This window comes from Elephantulus edwardii, unplaced genomic scaffold (assembly GCF_000299155.1).
Source record: "Elephantulus edwardii isolate Elephantulus edwardi_28Jun2011 unplaced genomic scaffold, EleEdw1.0 scaffold00048, whole genome shotgun sequence".
NCBI lineage: Eukaryota > Metazoa > Chordata > Mammalia > Macroscelidea > Macroscelididae > Elephantulus > Elephantulus edwardii.
The window spans coordinates 4,504,411-4,520,013 of NW_006399798.1; the positions used below are offsets into that span (position 1 = coordinate 4,504,411).

Consider the following 15,603-nt stretch of genomic DNA (forward strand, 5'->3'; position numbering starts at 1 on the left):
CCGCCAACCTACAGACACATGGTTCGAATCCACCAGCTGCTCCTTGGGGTTGATGGGAAATCCCCTCCTGCACTATTTACTGCCCCTGAAAAGGCATTGGAAGGTCGGCTACGCGTCGCTTCTGACTTGAAAGTAAAGAACGATAATGAACAACCTTTTGGTTAGTAACAGACGCTTTAACCACTGGGTCGGCGGGCTCCCGGCCTACCTTCCCAGAAGCCGTCAAATCAGGTGGAGGAGTGGTGCGGAGGGTGCAGCATTTTGCGCACAGCAGCTGATGAAGGATGCGACCACACACACACAATCTCCCCTCTGTCTCCCTCTCTCTCTTTCTCTCTCTCTCTCTCTCTCTCTCCCCTGCCCCCTCTCCCTCCCTCTCTCTCTCCAAGCCCTTCCAGAGCTCCCACGGGGAACCTCTCTGAGTGAGTGGCCAGCCTGGTACCGTCCCAACCTCAGGCGGCTCGAGTGACTCAGGCACACAGCGTGCTGATGTCACTGGCTGTCCCAGCTGCAGGCTTCTCAACCCGGGTGGTCAGCAATCTCAGTGGGCAAGATGCCCATCAGGGACAGGCTGTTCCCAGGAGCCTGCAGACCGGGCCTCCCTGCCATCTCCTCAGGCTGGCCTCTGTCCCCAGACTGCAGGCAGCTTGCCACCGCTGCAGTGGGACAAGGACTGAGTCACCAGCTGCCCCAGTTCCACATCAGCGGGAACAGCCGGCACCCGAGGTCATGAAAGGGAAACTGAGGCCTCGGTAAAGTCAACATGACAACTAAGATGGCTTCATCTCCAGGGGGTGGACCCTTCACCTGCCCCCGTGGGCCCCCACAGGCAGATGTGATGATGCCCACCACCCAGAGGGACCCAGAATGTGGAAGCAAAGAGGCCTGAGGTTCGGAGTGCAATCAACAGGCGAAGGGAAGCAATTCTGCAGAGAACGCAAACCCCCAGACCAGTGGACGCCCTGCGTCTCGCCACAGCCTCACAGCAGGTTCCCCACCAAGTATCCCACCATCCACAATCCCTGCGAGAGTGCTTCCAGCTCCTCCTTCAAACCATCCACCTTCCACTTGGATGCCTTCAGTGATGGGGAGCTCAGTACTTGCTGAAGCTACTCAATCTACGGGCCGGTTGTGGGTGTTTAAAAAGGGAGTCAGAACAAAAGCCAGTCCTTAGACAAGGACTACATACTTGGAAAGGTGGACGGTGAGCAAAGGAGAGGAAGACCCTTAAAGAGAAGGATCCAGGTGACTGCAGCAACAGGCTCGAGACACAGGACAGGGCAGAGTCCACGGCCACTGTTTACAGGGTCACCATGAGTCGAGCTCAACTCCATGGCCCCGAACAACCACCACCACCAAAGAGAACTGCTGTCTGCCTCACTGTAGCTTCCACTCACTCTTTCATTCTCTTCTGGAACAGAAAGGTGGGGAGGAAATGCAGGAATCTGAGGCTCTAGCAGCTCCTCTGGGGGTCTGGAGTTACAACATCTGCTCCCTGAGTGGCAAAGAGGCTCAGACCCTCGAGACCCTCACCATCCACAGCAGGGACGGGCCTCCTGGCACAGCTCGGGGAGGGATACCAGGTGAGCAGCATTTCGGGAAAGGTGGGCCCTGCCCAATCAGGTGCGGACTCCAGGCTGTGGAAACTTACAAGGAAAAAGAACAGATTGGCTGAAGCTGGGAGAGAATCTGCCCACAGGCAAAAGTGCGAACCCTTCTGAAGAGCAGTGAGGCAGCCTGGAGCTGCAGTGCAAAGACTCCTTCTGCAAGTGAAAAACTGAGAGGTGTGTATGCATCTCCACGTGCAGCGGTTAACCTCACCACCACTGGGTGTTCCAGAACCTTCCCTGGGAGGGGAGAGGCTGTAGTGGCCCCTGCCTGGCCTCTGTGCCAGCTTTCAGTGACTCGTAGGGAGGTCACAGTTACTCTGGTGGGATTTCTGCACTGATCCGGAGGTCCCTTCGTGTCTCCTTGGGTATTTGCACCTCCAGCTGGGGTACGGAGGAGGCCGAGGGGAGATGCAGGTTGTGCTCCATTTTCTTGGGAGAGGGAATGACATTCACACCAAAGTGCACACAGATTGTTCTGGACGCCAGTCCAGCAGGAAGCCCACGAGAAGAGCTGAGTCCCCGGAGCTGCCCCTGTCCCTTGGTGACCTCACCGGAGAGGGGCCCACCCAGTACCTGAGCCCAGCCTCACCCTGTCCCGGAGCCGGCGTGGGAGGCAGCAGGAAGCACTGGGCGAATGGCCCCCGCCCCCTCCAGTCTGGAACCGCTCGCTCTAATGAAATTCTCCCCACTCCAAGTGCGGCTGGCAGCCCGCCTGCAGCCACATCAACCTAAATGGGCCATTTGTCCCTCGTGTGAAGTGACCTAAGGGACTTCATGGCTTTGCTATTAACAAGGCCCGTGCTCAGGCCCTAACCCCCACATGAGTCACTGCCCGCTGGCCCAGCCTGGCCGAGGGCCCCTGCCAGGGTGTTGCCAGTTCTTACTGGGGTGTGTGAAGGGCAGAGACTAGGAGAGAGGGTGCCGCCAGGCCACGTGCAGAGCCCAGGGGCTGTCGTCCACTGAGAGCCTCCATGTGGGGACCCCAGCTGTGCCTCACTTCTCGGGAACTGTCCCCTACCATTTGGGAACAGCCTTCCTACCTCTGGACAGTGAATCCCTGAGACCAAAAGTCAGAAGCTCAACATGGTGCGAAAAGGCTTGGTTACTAACCAGAAGGCTAGAGGTTCAAGTCCACACAGAGGTGCCTCTGAAGAAATACCTGGCAACCTGCTCCAGCCCTTCCCCACAGCTAGTCTGTCTTCCTAGAGCGCTCTCAAGCTCCAAGCTGACACCACTGGACATCTGGCCAGCAATCTCTGCAGCTGTGCGCTGGTGAGCACCCAACATCCTCGTCATGGCACCAATGAGTGTCCCAGGAGCTTCCCTACTGTGGCGTCCACCTGTGTCCTTCCTGGTGCCACGACTCTGAGGCTGCCCCACAGCCCAAAAGGGAAGGCAGGCAGGAGGTGAGGGCTGCAGCCCTGCATGAGACCACCGGGCAGGGCCTACCCTCTCTGGGCTCCTTGTCCCGCGGAGAGGATCAGCAGAGAGGGTGGCACTGGGGAGAGGGTACGCACACACACTACTGAGACTGATATTTCTAGACTCAGACAGGCTAGGAAGAAAGGCCTGGAAATCTACGTCCAGAACACAAGCCAGTGAAAATCCTATAGATCCCAAGGCTCTGAGCCACAAATGTTGGCTGGGGGAGCACAAGACCAGGCAGTGTCTCTTTTTTTTATTTTTTTTATTATTATTTTGTGTGCGTGTACCGTCAAATCAGATCTGACTGGTACAGGAGGAGATTGCCCCTCCTTCTCCAGCAGAGCATCTGGTGGATTCAAACCAGGTACATCTGGGATTGCAGTGCAGCTTCTTGCCACTAGGCCACCAGAGCTCCCCAGACCAGGCAGTGTCTCATCCCGCCAAGACAGGGGTGGTCACGAGGCCGACTGAACCACAGCTCACAACAACAAGGAAAGTCCTCACCAGCAGGTCCTCGGCTGGAGGATTCGTACCTTCAGACGCCGGCTCTTTTGGGAGCCCAACACTGGGGGCAGAGGTACTGCGTGCTGTACGTCACCTGTGATGGGCTGTTCAATTGGGACCGAAGCCATTCAGTGGGCAGGCATGAGATGCAGCAGCTACGACACCTGGGATGCTAAGCTCTCCCCCTGGGAAAGGAGGGGCACTGGATGCATGACCACCACGCAGCACGTGACACAACGTGCAAGGACACAGGCAAGACCCCCCCCCACTGGCTGGAGTCCCACAGCCACAGTGGGTGGGGGTGGAGCCACGTGGCACCCATGTGGCCGACACCACCCACACGCTTACAGCGGGGGACCTGGTGACAGCTTGCCAGTACCAGACGCTGGTAATCCCCAGATGCTCTCCCGATGACGCAGAACAGAGATGCCACCCGAAGCTGAACAAGGGAGCCAATGTTTTCAAGGCCACGGACAGAGACGGACCAGAACCCAAGCCACCAGCGCCCAGCCCCAGGGGCAGATGAGAAGCACAGATGCAACCAGCTGGAGTTTCCCCAGAGGTGCTGAGAAAGGACGGCCTGCTGACCTATGTCTGAAAGAGCAGCCATGAGGACCCCGTGGAGCACCATTCCACCAGGGCACGCACGGGGCCCGGGAGTCAGAGGCAGCTCAGCGAGCAAGCAGCGTCGAGGCAGCAGTAACTCCACGGCAGAACTCTTACTCAACTTTCCGCCAAACAGAACAAACAGGCTTAGAGTGAGCAGTAACACCAGCGAAGAACTCAGTCCTCTGAAAATCAATCACACAAGATAAAAAGTGCATCATTTGTCTAGAGAGAAAGATCAGAAGCAGAGAGGGACAGGCCAGGAGGACTTGTGGAAATGAGAAACACAGAGAAGAAGTGGGAAGAGTGCTGTTAAAGTGTGAAGATCATAAGCAATGTCAAAAACCAAAGAGTGCACGCATGGTTGACTGGAAAACCCATCTGCTCATGGCATAACAGGCCCCTTGGGTTGGGCAAAACCTTAGAGGCCCCTTCTGCCCGGAGAAAGCCCACATGGTTCCTGTCCGAATGCTTCGAAGCACAGAGAACTCACTTCATCCAACAGCCTGTTCCCCTGTTCTGTGGGAAGTGTGGAGAGAGTTGCAAGGAAAAACACCTCTTTACGTAACAAGTCACATCTTAGTGCTTTCCAAGTATTGAGGACTCGGATAACATTTTTGAGGAATTAAAATAACATCAAATTCTCTCTTGCAGAGCAGTCCTCCAACTACTGAGAGGGAGTGAAGAAAGCTTGCGTCTATCCTGTAGCTCCTGCCCACCAGACCTTTCCTGCTCCTGCTCTGACGTGGTGGGGTCCTTCCCTCTAAGGGGACCCCTCACTGCAGCTGACGGTAGTGCACGTCATTTGTTCCTCAGCACGTTCTCGCCACTGCTCACATCAGGCTTTGGCGAGCAAGAATCACACACACATACACACACACTCCCCAAAACACTCTGATGATACACTCATGCCTGTACACACACAAGCATGCCTATCCACACAGCACGCACATACACACAACAAACGCATGTACACGCATGCAGCATGCACACACAATATACACACATGCACACCCCACAGATGCACACACGTGCAAGTATGGGCATGTCTGCATGTGCGATTCCACACATGCATGTACTCAAACATATGCCTGCAGATAAAATGTGCACATGCACACCCGAGTGTGCACATGTGTACATTTGCAGCCACATACACAGAGCACTAATGTTATGACACACTCACATGTACACACATATGCATACACATGCCCATATGCACACAGTCATCACATGTATGCAGTGTGTACACCTGTACGTACCCATGTGCACACTCATATGCATGTGTTCACATGCACGCTGAGATACATGCATGTGTGAACACTTGAGTGCACACAAACACATACTATGTGCACACTGACAGACATGCAACCGGATATGCAGAGAACTAACGGAATGACACACATATACACACATGTGCACAGTTATCGCATGCATGCAGGTGTATACACAGGTGCACACGCCTGTGTGTGCACAGCCACATGGGCCTATATGTGTGTGTGCACATACAGATGCACACAGGTGTGCACACCTTCCGCCACATGCCTGCCCTCACACATGTGCAGTCACCACGTGCAGTCTCACAGGGCACAGCGGCGGCCACCGCGGACAGAGCAGCTGCAGAGACGCCCACTCAGTCCTGTCTGTTCCTGCTCCTGTTCACTTACAGACTTTCTAGTTCCTTTCTCTGTATCTCATCCGATTCTGGGGTCCTGGAACAAGCCACCCTCCCAAAAAAAACCTCAACTCACTGCCATCAGGTCAATTCTGATTCACAACTGGCCCGTGTGTTACAGACTGGAATGGTCTCACAGATTTTCTCGGCTGTGACCTTCATGGGAAGATTGCTCAGTGGTACCAAAGCTTCATAGTTTGAATCCATCAAGAAGTCCCAAGGAAGAAAAGCCTGGCAAACTATTAGATTATAGCCAAGAAAAGTGTGTGGTGCAACCCTGCTCTGCAACACAATTTTGTAGGCCTTTCCTCCAGGAGGCCCGCTGTCGCCCACCCGCAAGTTAGCACTCGGGACGGCCAGGGTCCATGTTTCCAGCAGGTATCCTAGGGGGCCTAACAAGGCCCTGTCCTCAGTGTGCAGGGCCTTGGGGCAGGTCCCCCAGCGCTAACCCCAGCTCTCTGGTTCTAGCCCAAGACCTCAAGCTCCCATCAGCTTTCCCACCAGCACAGCCCACAAAGGGATGAAAGCACAGCCCTGGAGTGGACCTGACCCCTGTGTCCACTAGACCTGGAGATGTGAGTGGTGGAGCAGCCTTGACATCTCCCTCCCCTGACCATAAGGCCAAACACGCTCTCCAGAGCAGGACCTGACCAGGGCCGTTCCCGCCCCCACCTTCTGTTCCCCTGAACGAGCAGAAACAAAAACACATTTTTGTGCCAAAGGTGGGGCCTGGAAGTTTCCCAGAGCCCAGCTTCCTGCCAGGCTGAGGTACAAGCCGCAGGCATGCTGACTCTGTGTGTGTGTGTGTGTGTGTGTGTGTGTGTGTGTGTGTCACATGGAGAGGGTAACAGAATCCTTTCGGTGGCTGGGAACACAGAGAATGGGACATGTTAGCTGCATGCACACACAGGTGTCTGCATGCTCGTGCATGCACCCATATACGTGCACGCATATGTACGTGTGTGTGCACGTGTATACACATGGGTGCATGCATGCGCACACATGCACCGTGAACACTCACATGTACACCAGAAGCAAGTCCATCCGGCGGTCTCACCTCTGAGGCCCTCGGCTTCAGGGAACAAGCCTGGACGACGGGGCTCTAATTGATGTGCTGAGCACACGTGTTCCTCTCCACCGTGTTCGTCTGGCTGGTGTGAAAGGCCCTTCTCCCAGCGTCCACGCCAACCCGTGTTCTCTGCAGGCACGTCCCGTTGCCTCCTCTTTAATCACTGCACTGCATGCTCTAATCACAGCCTCTGCACGAGCAAGAATCGCTTCCTCTGGAGAAGGGCGTGTGCACAGACCCACGAGGACAGGGGCGAGGAAGGTGGGACAGGCACAGATGCAGGGATGAGGAGGGGCAGGGGGACGTCCTTTGGGTCCACAACTCTGAGTGGTTAGTGTCTTAGAGAAGAGCGCGTGCAGATCTACATTGTCAGAAGAACACGCGCCCCTAATTCTCTCTCTCCTCTCTACGCATGTGTCAGTCTCTGCCCAAACTCTGAACAGAGACTCGGCCAACACAGCTCGGAAGGTCCCTGGGGACCACCAGTACCCAGCTGCACCCTGTCCTCTCCATACCTGGAGCAGAGGACAGAGAGGAGGGAGGGCTGAGCCTTTGCAAGACACTCCACCCAGGAGCTGAGCCCAGAGTCCTGCCTGCATTCTCCCCGCCAGCCCTGGCCTCTCCGGGGTTGAGCCCTGGTCTGCGGAAGGGGCTGAGCCTAACGCTGAGCAACCAGACGAGAAGAGGACAATGGGGGGCCATGCAACCAGGTCCCTGGTCCCCTACAAGGGCTGTGAGAGGCATGGGCCTGCAGTGGTCACTGTCCACACGGGTCAGTGACTGCCTGCCAGCCTTGGAGTCCACTTGTCTGGCCCATGGCTTCCATGCTCTTAACAAACGTCTCCAAGCAGATAAGCCACCAAGGACCAGGGGACGCTGCGTCCCACTAGCAGCTCTGCCGGAGCTGGGCTTCATCACACAACAGTGGTTAAAAAGAGCACAGGTAACAGTGCAACAATGAATGAATGAGAATCCCAAATCTCTGTAAATGTCCATTAAAACCAATGAAATTTAATAATAATTAAAAAAAAGAAAAGAGCACAGGGCAAGTTCATGGGCAGCGGCCCAGAGTCAGGGAGATGCTCTCAAGATGAAACACGGATGGAGCCATGCGTACAAGCTGGGGCCACAAACATCCCACTCAAACCAGCCCCGGTCATCCTCAGAAAGGGGCATCAGTCGGGGCTAACATGTGGACCGAGGCAAAAGACCAGCTTTCCCTCTTGTGCTTTGTATGGTATGCATCACTGGCACCAATACCCAGCTGACCCTCCAGGGCGTTTTCAAAGGCTGCCTGCCAATCACACAGCAGGAGACCGCTCCTCTTTCTCCCACCGAGAAGTGGTGGGTTCAGAGCGCCGGCCTTGGGGTTAGCAGAGCCTTGTCACTAAGTGTGCTCTTCCTCTTTCTCTGAAAATGCCCATGGTTGTTGTTCGATGCTGTCAAGTCGGCCGGAGCACACGGCAGCCCCCGCACAGGAGGTGAGGGCGGTCCCAGCCCGCAGCGTCCTTGTCCTCACAGTCCTGCTGACCGCGGCCCCTGCGCACGTCACTGCCTTAGCCCAGCTCCTGATGGTCTTTTTTGCTGAGCTTCTGCTTTCCTAAGCACGATTTCCTTCTCCGGGGACTAAAATGCATGTTCGTGTTAGACGCCTTTTAGTCCACTCTGCTTGATAGTTCACTGGGAACAAGAGACGGAGACCTCGCCTTATCCTGCGCCACACTGACAGGCCCCACCAAACTCAAGTCCACTGTTGCCATGTTGTTGTTGTGGGCCCTTAAGTCATAGCTGACGCATAGCTGACCCTCCAGTGGGTTTTCAGAGACAGTAAGTCACCAGGGAGATTTCCCACCCTTCTCCCATGGAGCAGCTGGTGGATTTGAACTGCATGCCTTTGGGACTGCAGCACAGTTTCTTACAACGAGGCCTTCAGAGCTCCTCATTATTGCTATAAGACTATTTAAAGTAATAAAGTTATATGTCCTGGAGTGGTACAAACAAGTCTGCACTCATTCCTAAACAAAAGGGCAGCAACTCCACTGCACTGGGCTGCTCCCCAGGAGATCTGCTCTAAAGCAGGCCGCTGTTGGTGCTGTGAGGTCGAGCATGACTCATAACGACCCTGTGAACAACAGACCCGAGCCCTGTGCTAGCCTGTGCCACCCTCACCCTCCCTGACACGCGTAAGCCCAGTGCTGCAGTCCCAAAGGCACGCAGTTCAAATCCACCAGCTGCTCATTGGGGGTCCTCCTCTCTTCCTGCAGCCCTCCACCTTCCCAAGCATGATGTCCCTCTCCAAGGAACAGCCTCTCCTAACAACATGCCTGAACTAGGTGAGAGGAAGGAAGCTTCGTCATCAAAACTACCGCTGGGAGCTGCCGTCCAGTCCATTCTGATCCATGGCGGCCAAGACAACTCTGTGCAGTATTTCACCCTGTAACGTCGGGGTCACCGCGAATGAGAATTGACCCAAAACCAAGGGCTTCGGTCTCCGTTTTTAATTATAGCAAAACTGGTGATACTGTTATTGTTCAGTACTGCTGAGTGGGACCTGACCTCGCAGCACTGGGGGATGACCACAGCTCAGAGACCGTCGAGTCGCTTGCACACAGGAGAGCCTGTCTTTTTTCTTGGGAGGCAGCTGGTGTATTTGAACCAAGTGCCTTCGGGTTGGCAGCGCAATTCCTTATCACCAGGCCACCAGTGCTCTCCTAATTACCCTAAAATAAGGCAAGAAAGGAGGAAGAAACAAATGGAAATCAAAGAAGGAAGTGATACATCTAAGTCCATTCACATTCCTAATTATATTAAATGTAAATACCCGGAACATTCGAGCTAAAAAAGCAGAGAGTGCCAGAATGAACTGGAAAGCAAGACCCTGTCTAGAAGATGTGCATTTCAACTGAAAACACGGACTGATGTTAATGTCTGGAAAAGACACACTACTCCACCAGGAAGCCTACGAAGGTCGGAGGGGTGATGTGTGGTTGGTAGACGCCTTCCAGCAGACTCTGCCCCACAGCAACCCCATGGGACAGAGCAGAAGCGTCCCACAGGTGGAGAGCTTTACGGGGACAGGCTGCCAGGCCTTCACCCCATGCAGCCACTGGGTATAACCCTTCAGTTAGCAACCAAGCACGTACCCACTGCTGGCAGAGCTCCCTGAGAGGCTAACAGTAAAGTCAATGCCAAGATGGATTTATTAGCATCAATTACAGAATACAAGATAACAGGGTAAACACATCAGGAAGACATAATAATCTCAGATGCAGACGTCCCCCACCAACACAGCCCCAAACACTCGAGAAACAAAACCAGAAAATCGCAAGAACGTCACTAATCTCTCTGACCTAGTTTCTTATTTCATTAACAAGTATAGACCAGGGAGCTCTGGTGGCCTAGTGGTAAGGAGCTGCACTGTGAACCTAAAGGTACACTGCTCGAACCCACCGGCTGCTCCACGGGAGAAAGATGGGCAGTCAACTCTCATGGGATTTACAGCCTCTGAAAACCCGCTGGGAGCTCAGCCGTGGGTCTGCTCTGACTTGATGGTACTCAACAACAACATACCAAAAAAAAAGACGTCACGGTGGAGCAGTGTACTCGACGTTGGTGGTTCAAGCCCAGCAGGCACTCCGCAGGAGGAAGATGAGCGCTCCTGTGAGGACACAGCCTCGGGGATGGAGTGGGAGCCCCTGGGAGCTCGCCGGGAGCGGACAGTCCACCCATCTCCTGGGGAAGGGCTGCAGAGTTTGGTAAGCAGCCCAACACTTAATCCACTACGCCACCAGGCCTCTTCAGCGTAGGGGCAAGGACTTAACACCAGCTTACGATCCAAACGTCTAGGAGTCCCTGTTAACGGGGGTAGCTGCAGTCTCTGGTCTCTGTCAGGGATATTACCCACCCTGCCCCCCACTGGCACAGGGGTACACACGCACCCCAAGGCAGTCAATCAGCGCGTCCCACCTGTCGGACCCCTCACCTGGCAGTCCGTACACTCTGGTGCCTTGAGAGTTGCTACGAAGTTGGAAGCTATCTGAGGCACCATTATTTCACATGCCAGTGGGGCCCCTCCCGGTAGACAGGTTTCAGCAGAGCTCCCAGACTCAGATCGGTGAGGACGAGGAATTTGGTGATCTACTTTTGAAAAAAACTGGCCAGAAAATATTACAAACAGTAGCAGAACATTGTCTGATGCTCCAGATGTGTGTCAGAAGTGATCCCTCAGTCAGAGGCACTGAAACACAACTGGAAAAGGGCCAGCTCATCAGAGCGAGGTGGGTGGGGTGAAGCGTCAGGACCTCTGTGGCTGACGTACTGCATGCGGCTCAACATGAGAAGAAACTGCTGCAGACAAGGAAGTGGGAACACACGGAGATGAATCCAGAAGGGCTGGGAGTTATCAACAGTGACAAGGAATCAAAACAACTATGAGATATCATCTCACCACAGTAAAAACAGCAAAATTTAACAGAATAGCAAACAACAAACGCAGGCGAGGTTGCGGAGAAACTCAAACCTTATTCTCTGTTGGTAGGAGTGTAAAATGGTGTAACCACTGTGGAAGGCAGTATGGCACTTTCTCAAAAAGTTGAAAATACAGATACCAATTGACCCAGCAATTCCTCTACTGGGAATATACCCCAAAGAAACCAGAACTGCCACCCAAGCAGATACATGCACAGCCATGTTTATTGCGGCTTTGTTCACAATAGCAAAGAGCTGGAAACAACCAAGTGCCCATCAACAAATGAATGGATAGAAAAGTTGTGGTATATTCACACAATGGAATACTATGCAGCATTGAAAAACAAGGAACTCATAAAATATTATGCAAAATGGATGACCCTGGAGAACATTATGCTGAGTTAATTATCTCAGTCACAAAAGGACAAATATTGCATGGTGCCACTGCTGTAAAATGGGACTGACATCAGGGTTGAGGGACGGCAGAAAAGGAGGGGAAGAATGATGTATATTGCACTGAAACAGATGAGGGACAGAACTGTTTAAAAGGGATATATGACTGGGTATTCTTGTCATTACAGAAGTCCAGAATGAAGGCTGCACAGTGGGGTGGACTTGAGGGGAGGGATAGCATAACAATGAAAGAGTTTTTCTTTCTTTTTTTTTTTTCCAAGAAGAGTGTGGCAGGGAGAAAAGTGCAACAACGACTGACTGGAAACTCTAAGTCTCCGTAAACTTTCATTAAAATTAATAATTTAAAAAAAAAAAAAGTGACATGGAGCACATAAAGACAGGTATCCCGAGACCAGGGAGCTGAAACAGGCTGGTGCTGGCTGTTTGCAATCTGATAATCGTATGGTGCACTATGCCAGGAATGAGAAGAGGAGGAGGAAGTGGAGCGCTACTTACAATCAATAAGGACATCTCAGCGTCTACCTTGAAATGCCATCCTATCATGCAAGAATCCTCATAGCTGGACCGACGACCACCACCGTGGTGAGCAGAGAAAAGACTGCTGTTGTCACGATTTCACCTCACTTGGCTCCCCCAATCAAAGCCATGGTAGTTGTCAGCAAGAACTCAAGCATCACACTGGACAGATTCTCCCTCCTAAGACAACTGGAAAAGGACTTCCCACTACAGAAGACTTTTGTTGTTGTTGTTTTTTAATGCCCTCGAGTCGTAGACGACTCATAGTGACCCTATGAACAAACGGCCTGAGCACTGTGCATACATAGAGTTTCCAGAGGCAAGCCATTTTGGAAGTGGATGCCACTCCTGCTTCCAGGCTTGATTTAGTCGGGAAGCTCCAGCCAACACTGTCCACCATGGGTACCCATTACCACGATTGGCACATCACTGTCACAGGCTTCAGCATCACAGCAACCACGAGTTACCTCTGTACAGCAACGCACAGACCAGTGCTATACCACCTAGAAGAATGTTTGACAGGAAGATGCCTCCTGGTTCAAACCCTAGACCCAGGCTGGCTAGCCTCAGTCCAGGGACAGAGCAAACCTGCACAAACATTCCCGGAAAAGCAGTCGACTCCAAAAGCTTGCCACGATTCCTGCACTCCCACCACCACGCTCCTGCCTTCTGGCAAGGAGAGCTTCCCACGAGCCTGTTGTTGTTTGTTCACAGAAGACTTTAGTCAACTGTAAACAAGAAAAATGTCTCCTTGAAGACCAAGGTACACACCGGACAGAGGCCATGGTATGTCCACGTGCCTCATGTGGAGAGAAGCTGGTCAGGGAGTGAGGAAGACGGGAGAGCTGATGCCTTTGAATTGTGGTGAGGTGAAGAATAAGATGTACTGGACACCTGGCATGATGACCAGAAGAATGACAAATATACCCTGGAAGAAACACCACCTGAATCCTCCTTAGATGCAAGGGAGGCAAGACTTTCGCTCACGTGCTTTGGACATGTGAACAGGAGGGACCAGTCCCTGGAGAACGATTTGCTGCTGCACCAGGTGGAGTCAGGGGAGAGAAGATGACCCTTCACGAGATGGACTGGGCCAGTGGCTGTACCAAGGAGCTCCAGCGTGGCAATGACCCTGAGGATGGCGCAGGACCGGGCAGGTTCACTCTGTGGGACACGGGGTCCCTACGAGCGGGTGTGCCCTCAGCAGCACTAGTCACAGAGGAAGGAGCTGTTACTGGTGGTACCTGCTTCTGCTTCCCAGAGCCTCGGGGACCTGTTTTCAGTCAACCATGGCCATCATAAATCCTGTCTATTAAGCTGAAGAGGCTGTGATTCTCCCGGTTTCGGTCGTCACTGGACCAGTTGCTCTTCCATAACCTTCCACCGGGGACTCTGAAGTCATGAGCCAATCAGGTGACAGAGTGGGTCCTTGGGGGAGTGGCTGCCTCCAGCATATAAATTAATGCTCTAGCAAAACTCTCCTCTCCTCTCCTCTCTCTGTCTTACATTCTTCTCATCCTCTGATGTTGGGACATAAGACAGCATAAGCATGACCTACAGACGTGGGACAGGAGCCACTTCCTTGAAGTAAACCTTGACGTGTGAGTGTGTGTATGTTACATATATATTGTTTTCATTAGTTCTGCTTTTCTACAGAGCCCAGACAAAGACAAGCACCTTTCAGCACTCAGAAGTTTCTCCTGCTGCACTGGGCTGTTGCATTTGTTGCCATGGTCTCTGTTTCCTGACGGCTGATGAATACACCACAGCCAGTGGAAAGGAGGAAGCTGTAAAGATAAGGGCAGAAATCATTGAAATAAAAAAACAGACAAAAAGGAAGCCGGGAGTCAGTTCTTTAAAAAATATCTACAAACTGATAAACTCCTAGTTAGATGGATGAAGAGGGGTGAGGAGGAGGAGATGAGAGAAAGAAACGAGAAAAATGACACATTAGCAACATGAGAAAACAGAGGCTTCTCCCTGAAGACGCCACGGACAGTGAGATTATAATCAGGGAATATTACAGTCTTCTACCAAGAAAATCATTGTCTTACATGAAATGGACAAATCCTTGCAAAATACAGCTTGACACATTTAACAGGTTCTTTTCTGTTTCCATCAAGTCAAGCACAACTCCCAGCGATCCTGTGAACCACAGGTCCAAGCCCCGTCCTGTCCTGAGCCATCCTCATCACCCCCGACACGTCTGGACCCAGTGCCACAGTCACTGTACCAAGCCATCCTGTGGAGATGCGACCCTCTTTCGCTGACCTTCCACCTTTCCAAGCATGACGACCCTTTCATGCCTGTATGTGAGACAAAGCGTCACCATTCTTGTCTCTAAGAAGCACTCTGGGTGCAATTTCTCCAAGACATATCTGTCTGCTCTTTTGGCAGTTCACTGTGTGTTCAGTACTCTTCTCTAACACCACCATTCACAGGCACAGATTCTTCTTCGGGCATCATTATCCATCGTCCAGCTCTCACAGGCATAAGCAGGTGACTGAAAAGACCATGGCCTGAAGCAGGTACACCTTAATCTTTTTTTTTCTTTTCTTCAGTTCAATGAAAGAGACTTTATTGAGGGCCCAGGGTCATGGGGCTCAGAAGAAGGCCACCTGCAAGAGGCAAGGGAGCCAGTGAAGAGGGAGGGGGCTCTTATTTGACCTTCTTCTTGGGGTGCAGGTTGTTGGTGTGCCCACACCTCTCCTTGCGGCAATTGACAGCACGGGGATGCAGGCGAGCATAACACTTGTGGCAGATCATCTTGTCGCAGTTGTATTTCTGGGCGAGCTGACGCAAGGAAGGCTCAATAATGCCACCACGGAGACGCAGCACCAGATGCAGGGTGCACTCTTTCTGGATGTTGTAGTCTGAGAACGTCTGGCCATCCTCTAGCTGTTTGCCAGCAAATATCAGACGCTGCTGGTCAGGAGGGACGCCCTCCTTGTCTTGGATTTTGGCTTTGACATTCTCGATGGTGTCACTGGGCTCGACCTCAAGAGTGATGGTCTTGCCATTCAGGTTCTTCCCAAAGATCTGCATCTTTGCATCTGCCGCTCGGCTGCCTCTCTCACACCTTAGTCTTTTAACTGAATCGTTGCTCCTCGGTACTTTGGAGAGGTCGCTGACAGCAGACCTTCTCTGTGCTACAAAGCCTGATCTCGCCGCTGCTGGTACCAACGATGTTGACTGTGGATTATTTAAAAAAAAAAACAACCCAGACTTCTTGTGGTGATATTGTTATCCGCCGTCAAGTTGACTGCAATTCATGGAGACTCTATACACAGTAGCTCTGAACCCAGTCCTATCCTGAGCTG

The 15,603-nt window shown here is 52.7% G+C and overlaps 1 pseudogene; it reads right to left on the minus strand.

Annotated features, from left to right (window-relative positions):
• Window positions 1-14,941: 14,941 nt before the first annotated feature.
• On the minus strand, window positions 14,942-15,328 carry LOC102875509 (annotated as a pseudogene).
• Window positions 15,329-15,603: the final 275 nt, after the last annotated feature.